The 8,269-nt window shown below is 49.9% G+C and overlaps 1 protein-coding gene across 2 annotated transcripts in view; it reads left to right on the top strand.

Annotated features, from left to right (window-relative positions):
- Positions 1-4,453: 4,453 nt before the first annotated feature.
- Positions 4,454-8,269, top strand: part of LOC101980514 (A disintegrin and metalloproteinase with thrombospondin motifs 10) — an 89,098-nt gene continuing 85,282 nt past the window's right edge. For both annotated transcript variants that reach the window (XM_026778300.1, XM_026778297.1), the window contains exon 1: positions 4,454-4,773. The gene's annotated coding sequence lies outside the window, so the exon portion shown is untranslated. The remainder of the gene's footprint in view (positions 4,774-8,269) is intronic.

Here is an 8,269-nt window from a genome sequence, read left to right as displayed (position 1 = left end):
CCTGCACACTCTTCTGACTCTGCGGGCGGGCACCTCGTCCTGCACACTCTTCTGACTCTGCGGGCGGGCACCTCGTCCTCACGTGTGTGTATATGCTCACTCACCCCACATACATGTAATTTAACATAAATCTCTTTTTTAGTGACAGTTAAAAAGTGGAAAGGCAGGAGACCAAAGGTTGACCTCCACGTGTGCCCATACATATTGGGTATGTACACACACACACACACACACACACACACACACACACACACACGGCTCCACATATTGTTATTAACCAGCCAATCTTTTACCATATTCTAAAGTCCTAAAGTAACAATGAGATTCCGTTGCACCCCCAGTGCCAGCTCTGAAGTGCAATCCCTTAGGATTCTAAATATTCACTGTAAGTTACATCTACCCCTAACAGAGTCCAAGCTGACTTAAAACACAGATGTCACGTGTGCTTTGCCCTCACGGAGGCCTCGTTCTAGAACAAATTCTTAACATTCAAACTACATCATCAGGACACGGTGGTCCAGGGTGTCCTTCCAGCACTTGGGAGGTGGGGACTGGAGGATCTGGAGTTCAAGGTCATCTTCAACTAAACAAGTTCAAGGCCAGCTTGGGTTATATGGGACCCTGTGTCAAAAATCAGAAGTAAACAAAACCACCATGTCACCACCCTGCCTTTCCTCTCAATATTGCTGTTTATTTAGCATGCGACTGTAGGGCGTATTCCTGTGAACCACAGAGATGGAAACCACTGTCCCTCCTACAGACAAGGGTCATCCTTGCCCCCATCAAGGAAACCTCTTTTTGCAACAGATAGAGATCATTCCGCAAAAGCACAAGGGGTCAAAATGCAAAGTTGTGAAGCCCTGTCCCCGTGGATACATCTACCAAAACACTGCCACACCTAAGGCTCAGGGAACATTTTGGAGGAAGGGGCAGAAAGACAGTAAAAGCCAGAGCATCAGGGAGCTTGCTCTAAGATTGTGTCTCCTCGAATTGTAAGAAGCTACATCCATAAAAATCTCACCAGCATGGCTGCCTAAACATGATCTGAACAAGGACGAATGTGGCAGGGGACATCTCATGGGCGTCAACCCCAGGCAACTAAGGAAGGCTGAAAACAGAAGATCTACTCCAGGGAAGAGCACACCCGCTGATCACCTGATAACCTACCACCAAATGGTCAGACCCGAAAACATACATAGACTAACATTATATGGATGAGCAGATTGAATTATTAATAAATACACACAAACACACACATATATGTAATACATATTATCTATATAATATATATATATATGAAAAAGAGGCCATCAATTTGAGAAAGTGTGCTAGCAGGGTGCATGGGAGATGTTGCAAGAGGAGGAAAATAATGTGATTTTATTATAATCCCCCAAATTAAAATATATATTTGAAAATAAATAAATGGAAGAGAAAAAAGCTCCTTCCCTCATGAAGCTGGTCTTTTGTGGATGAGATGGAATATCAATAAAAACAAACAAGCATTCTCTAAAGTATTTCCAATGGTAACTTCTGGCAAGAATAAAATAAACCAGGAAATGGGAAGGGGATGTGGCAGGGTGTGACACTGGAGTGTGAGGTCAGGACAGTGCTTGCTGAGGAATGATGTCTGAGTTAAGAATGGAAAGACAAAATGACTAGATGCTCCTGCGAACACAGCAGGAAGTGGAGAGAGCAAGTTCAAAGGCCCTGAGGCAGATTGTGTCTCTGTGGAACGATACTTGCCCCTGGTCTCGCACAAGTTAGAGATCAACGAAGATGGGGTGAATCGGAGCTCGAATAATGACGGCCCATGGCACCGGCTCCTTTGCCTGCTATTTCCACGCTTGCCAGAGGCCTCCTCTCCCTGGTGACGACAGTGCCAGGACCTGTCTTAAGTCCCATAGCATTCAGGCTCTGTCCCAGGCTCTCAGGAGGGTGAGGCCGGCACAATGGTTGAGCACAGAAGTTCCCAGCCAACACGGGCAACATGGTGAGACCTGGAAAGATGGCTCAGTGGTTAAGAGCACTGGTTGCTATTCTAGAGGACCTAGGGTTTGGTCCCCAGCACCCTTATGGCACCTCCCAACCAACTGTAACTCCAATTCCAGGAATCAAATGCCATCTTTTGGCCTCCCCAGACATTGCATGCAATGGCACACAGCCATCAAAACCAGACAAAAGACCCATACTGGGGGGCTGGAGAAATGGCTCAGTGGTTAAGAGCATTGCGTGCTCTTCCAAAGGACCCGAGTTCAATTCCCAGCAACCACATGGTGGCTCACAACCATCTGGCCTACAGACATATGCAAACAGAATAGTGTGTCCATAATAAATATTAAAAAAAAAAAGACCCATACTGATAAAATAAAATTTAAACCTTTTTTTTTTTTTTTGGATACAGTTTTTTTCTGTGTAGCCCTGACTGTTCTAGAACTTGCTTTGCAGACCAGGCTGGTCTCAAACTCACAGAGATCTGCCTGCCTCTGCCTCTCAGGTGCTGGAATAAAAACACTTTTGAAAATGAATAAAAGCAAATAACAAGGCCAGGAAGATGGTTCGGTGGATAAAGCACTTGCTGTGCTAACTCGAGAACGTGAGCTCAGGGTACCAGGTTCCTGAGTGGCCCACACACACATTCTCTCTGCCTTGCTAAGGGTCTTTTTCTCTGTGTGCCTTGCTGTGTATTTCCTCAGTCCCTGATAAAAAAGCCTTTCTTTATAAGGAGGTGGGGATGGGGTAAACTGAGCTCAGATTATCTGAACCCACATAAAAGCCAGACAGGCTACGCAGGAAACTCTGGGCAAAATGGCTAGATAGACTAAGTAAATCAAAGAGTTTAGGTTCATTGAGAGAATCGCCTCAGTAAATAAACTGAAGAGTAATTGAGACACACTCATCAATCTTGGTCCACTACATGTCCCCAACACATGTCCCCACGCCACACACACACACACACACACACACACACACACACACACATATATATATATATATCATACAGACATACATAAAAATACAAGTAATTAACTTAAAAATCTATCAAAGTCCCAAGGGAGATCACTCAGGATAAGATATCATGCCCACCACCACCACCATCCAATCCATGAAACCACATGTTTCACCCTGGTGGAAAAAGGAGGCCACAAGAAAATAATGGACCTGTAGTAAGAAAGGGGAAGATGGTTTTGGGGGGAGCCAAGGTTTTGCATATTAATTGAGGGACGTGGTTTCAAAGCTGATAAGTAGCAGGACCTTGATCACCTAGGTAGAAGCTACCCAGTTCAAAATAATCCTGAAACTATCCCCACTGTGAGTCTAGAATCCATCCCCCAGGGTGGGATGCAGAGCTGGAGTAGCCTTAGGCACTGGGAGAACCTGAGAAAACAAAAGCACTTGGCTGTTCTACAGCGCCAGAGGGTTAGGGAAGGCAAGCCAGGAAAGGGGCCCAGGGATGGATGGAGGTTCCAGTATTGTGGTATCTAAGAGTTAGTTGCCCCTCTGGTCTGGCATGGTGCCCATGCTGTATGCATGAACCCTAACATGTCATTCCAAGTTCAAGACAAAGTCTAGGTTAGGCAGCGTACTACCTGTATCCCTAGCTGAACCCAGCACAGAGGGAATGTTTGTGGTTGAAACTCCCCTGCTCTGCCTGCAGCCACCCTTCTTTCTCCCTTCCTCCCTACAAAGCCTGTCATTACCCCATTCTAAGGATAAGTAAACCTAGAATCAGAGACATCAAGTCCAAAGCTCTCTCTGGGGACCAGGCCTGGAATTCTGAGACCATGGGTAACAGTTTAACACTCCCACAGTCTGGCCTGGGATGAAGCTGCCTGGAATCCCAGCCCTGCTCCACTGAACTGCTGGTCATCTCCTCCATGTACTGGCTCCTCTTGGACGAAGCACTGCGTCCCAAAGATGACCACGACAACCCCTGGCTGGCCTTAGTTTTCACATCTGTAAAATGGAACTGGCTAGGCCTACTCCACTCCTGGAGAGTTAAAGAAGTAAACCCAAAGGCAGATCAAAGACCTCAGACAGGAGCTTTGTGAAGGCCGGGACTCAACTGAGATTTATTCTCTCACCCTCGGGCACCGTGCCTGGCACACGGGGAGGTGCCCAATAAATGTTTGCTTGAGCAAGGACCAGCCCTCAATAAATAACAGCTGTTGTTGACGCGACTAATGCAGGCGAGACAGTGGGCTCTCCCCTTGTCCCACCCCCCTCGCTACCCCCCAACTCATTTTTGTCCCTTCCTCCATGCCCCCGCAGCCTCCACCTCCTTCAATTCAAACTCTCCTCTCCGCAATCAACTCCCGCCTAACCCCCATTCCAAGCAATTCGGGCTCCCCGCCCATCCCCCTACTGTGTGCCTCCTCTCCTCCTCCAACTCTCCATCTTATTCCCCTCACCCCCGCCTTCTATCACCGCCCCTAGCTCCCCACCCCACCTCCCCCAACTTCCCATCCCAACCCCCGCCCCCAAGTTCCTCCCCAGCATCTCCACCCGCGCGGGGCGCCCTTCGCAGGGCGGGGTAACCCAGGCTCCGGGGTCTTTGGCTGGGGTCCAGCCTGAGGCCCTGGGCGGCGGCGGCCGCGGCAGCAGCAGCGGGCGGGGTTTGGGGGTTTTTTATAACCCTGGCAGGCTGCTCAGGAAGTGAGTGCCTTCCCGCGCCCCCTCCCCCGGCCACGCCGCCGCGCGCTAGCTCCCTCCCTTCCTGCGCGCTGGGCGGCGAGACTGTGCGGCCACGGTGGACCAGAGGCCCCGGGCACACAGGTACCGACGACCGGGGGACCCAGTGGGGCGGCGCAGCCCCCGGAGTGCAGTTACTATGAGTGACTCTATGTGTGTCGGGGACGAGGTGCGCTGCATGGATCCCGCTGTGCGTGTGTTATGTTGGTGCGGGATGTCCCCAAGTGTGCAGATACTGAACGCCTATGGGTTGGCTCTGGTTTGGGGCGGGAGGAGCGCGGGGGAGATCGGGGTCAACAGTGTGTCCAAAAGGTTGTACTTATGCGGGTTGTGTGTCCTTGTGACTGTCAGCATTTGGGAGCGACTCTGTGTGGGCAGATTGTTGAGGTGTGTTGAGTGTTTGCTTAACTGAGGGCAAACTAGTGTTTACTTTCGGAAAAGTGTGTGTGTGTGTGTGTGTGTGTGTGTGCGTGTGTGTGTAGGTAGATGTGTGTAGACGCTAAGTGTGTCTGTTTGAATATTTGCATTTCTCTGACGTGGGATTAGTGGAAATGCCTGTGTGTATATGTGTCTGGGTTTATTGAATTCTAGTTTGTCTCCTCTTCAGTGAACGTGTAAACTTGTGTACATGTGTAGCGGGGTTGGGTTTCTGTGTTAAATGAGTGTGTGAAGGCCTCTAGGCTTGTGAGTTGTCTTAGCTTGTGCACTTAGGCCTCTGATGTACATGTTTGTCCAGGCTTCTGGGTTGCCTGTGTTGTCTGGTTGCATGTGAAAATATGTGTTTCTGTATAGGTCTGGGAGTATGTAGTTATGTGTGTTTGGGTTTAGTGAACAAGGCTTTCCTGCTGTACAGGTGTGGTTGCCCTACAGAATGCGCGTGTGTGGTTGTTTGTGTGTCTGGCCGGGGCTGCCACTTGCCTTCTAGCTGCTCATCTAGGCCACAGTACTTAGGCAGGATGTCTCCCTGCTAGGTGGAGACTTTCAGACATTCTAATTAGCTGCTGGGTGGTGGTAATGGGGCTGGTGACCAGCACAGCCCCCTCCCCCTCAGGCCTCCTCTCTGGCTGGGCCTTTGTCTGTCTGCTCACCGCAGCCAGGCCAGATGTGCAGTGCCTGAAGGAAGCCTGCTGCTCCCAGCTGATGGCTGCCTAGGCCTGGCCAAAGAGACTTCACCCTCCATTGGGAAGCGTTTTCTGCTGGGTTTCCCAGGCAGCCTGGCCTACAGAGATCTTGGTGTTCAGTGCTGGTCCCTGCAGGATCCCAGGGATGGGATGGAGCCATAGTTTCCGGGAGACATTTTCTTCTCCAGCCCTTGCCCCCCCCCCCAGGCTGATGGCCTCCCTCCAGCCTGCTAAAGGAGGGGTTTGGGGGGAAGGGACCAAGCCTAGGTACACACACACACACACACACACACACACACACACACACACACACACAGTCATACAAGCTCATATACACACTGGTGTAGATACCCCTCTGTGATCTTGTGCCCAGCCAAGCAGGAGACCCCTCTGAGGAACCCATCCTCAGATAGGCCTTGTCTTTCCCCAGACCTAGTGACTTCCCTTTGGTCTTGGCTGGGGGCTGTGCCACTCCTAGCAGTAGTTACCACTCTGTGGACAGGTGACCTCCGCCACCACCTCCCTCAGTCACTCACCCAGCAGAGCCCTTCGCCCCGCCTCTGATCCCCACCTGAGTCAGAAACACCGGATAGCCTACGCAGTTATTGGGAGGGGTGGGAACTCAAAGGCACCACAGCTGGGTTCTACCCTGGTAGGACTAGAATGGGAAAGGGCAGAGGCTGGGAGGCTGGGTCCCCTGTCTCGTTGCATTGAGACTGCTGCTCCCGTGAGTGAAGTGGGGTAGTGAAGGCCACAGGGGATCAGAATCAGAATCTTTTTAAAATTTAAATATATTTAAAATACACATTTACTTATATAAATGTGTGTGTGTGTGTGTATTTTGGCATGAATTTATGTGTACCATGTTTATGTAGGTGCCGGTAGAGGCCAGAAGAGGGCACTAGACCTGGAACTGGAGTTGTAAGTGGTTGTACTCTGCCGAAAGTGGGCACTGGGAGGAAACAAAACTCAAGTCCTCTGGAAGAGCAATAAGCGCTCTTAGCTGCTGGTTTCAGATTTAGTTGTCTCCACGGAAGGAGTGGCGGGAAAGAGGCAAGAGGAAAAAGGAGATTTTACTTTAGGAACTGAAAAAGAATGAAGGCCAAGAGGGTTTTTACTGGACCCAAAGAAGAGCCGAGAAGACTCAGCAGACTTTGAACTCCAAAACCTCATGTCAAGGAGGCTTGAGATATAGCTCAGTTAGCAGAGTGCTTCAGGCCTGGGTTCAGTCCCCAGCTCTGCATAGACTGGGTATAGAGGCCTCCCAGCACATGGAACGTGGAAGCAAGAGAGTCAGAAATTCAAGTTCTTAGCTACATAGAAAGTCTGAGATGAACCTGGGGTATGTGAGATCCTTTCCTAATAAATAAATAAATAAACACACAGACAAACATTGCTCAGGTTAGGGCTGAAGATCAACCTGCCTCCTTCCCTTTGTGTGCGTCCAGGCTGGGTTCCCCTGCCTAGTGCCCAGCTGAACTGAAGAATCCATAGACAAGGGTTCCACATTCTACTGATAGTGAGGCCCCCAGAAATGGGGTTTGAGAGGAAGACAAAAGGAACCCACCACCCAACTAAGGGTACACATTAGCCTGGATGAATAAAACTACAGAGTCTCAAAATATCTGTGAGACAGCCTCCCATTACTGGAAGGACCAAGCAGAAGCAGGGAATGTGGCTTTCTCCGCTAGCATCTTGGAGAAATTCCGGCTTCTCTCTCCGCTGCCAAACTGCCCTGTTTGGGGATCGACTCTCAGACTTGGCTGGAATGCAAAGAAAACAAGACAGTGTGTGATTAAGGGGGGCTTGGATTTGTACAGAAGAAGAGGTGGAGGGTGGAGACCAGAGGGCAGGGAAGGGGCTTGGCACAGAGTGGTTAGCCCAGAGAAGTGTCTCAGCAGACTAGCCTGGGGCAGATGCCTGAGAAACAGGCCTGCACATCTGAGAGCAAAAGCAAAATAAAGACCAAGGCTAGAGGGCAACCGAGATGACTCAGTGGGTAACGTTTGGTGACCTGAGATCGATCTTCTGCTCCCACAGAGTGGAAAGAGAGAACCAGCTCCCGAGAGTTGTCCTCTGACCTCCATACACACAAAATAAAGTGATGTAATTTTTAAAAATTAAAGAGCAAAGCTAGGAACGTAGGGTGAAGGTAAAGCCTCTGGGAATACGTGACCACAATGTGGGACATTAACAGCCTACCTCTAAGGCAGGCGTGGTGGTGCACGTATCTGATCCCAGCATTAGGGAGGCAGAGACAGGTGGATCTCTGAGTTCAAAGCCAGCCTGATCAAAAGAGTAAGTGGCAGGATAGCCAGGGCTATACCAAGAAGGGGGACATATAAACTACCTGTAGCCAGGGCTATACCAAGAAGGGGGACATACAAACTACCTGTAGCCAGGGCTATACCAAGAAGGGGGACATACAAACTACCTGTAGCCAGGGCTATACCAAGAAG

The sequence above is a fragment of the Microtus ochrogaster genome, unplaced genomic scaffold, assembly GCF_000317375.1.
Source record: "Microtus ochrogaster isolate Prairie Vole_2 unplaced genomic scaffold, MicOch1.0 UNK124, whole genome shotgun sequence".
Lineage (NCBI taxonomy): Eukaryota > Metazoa > Chordata > Mammalia > Rodentia > Cricetidae > Microtus > Microtus ochrogaster.
Note: the sequence above shows the minus strand (reverse complement) of the source record. Positions and strands in the feature narration are given on the sequence as shown.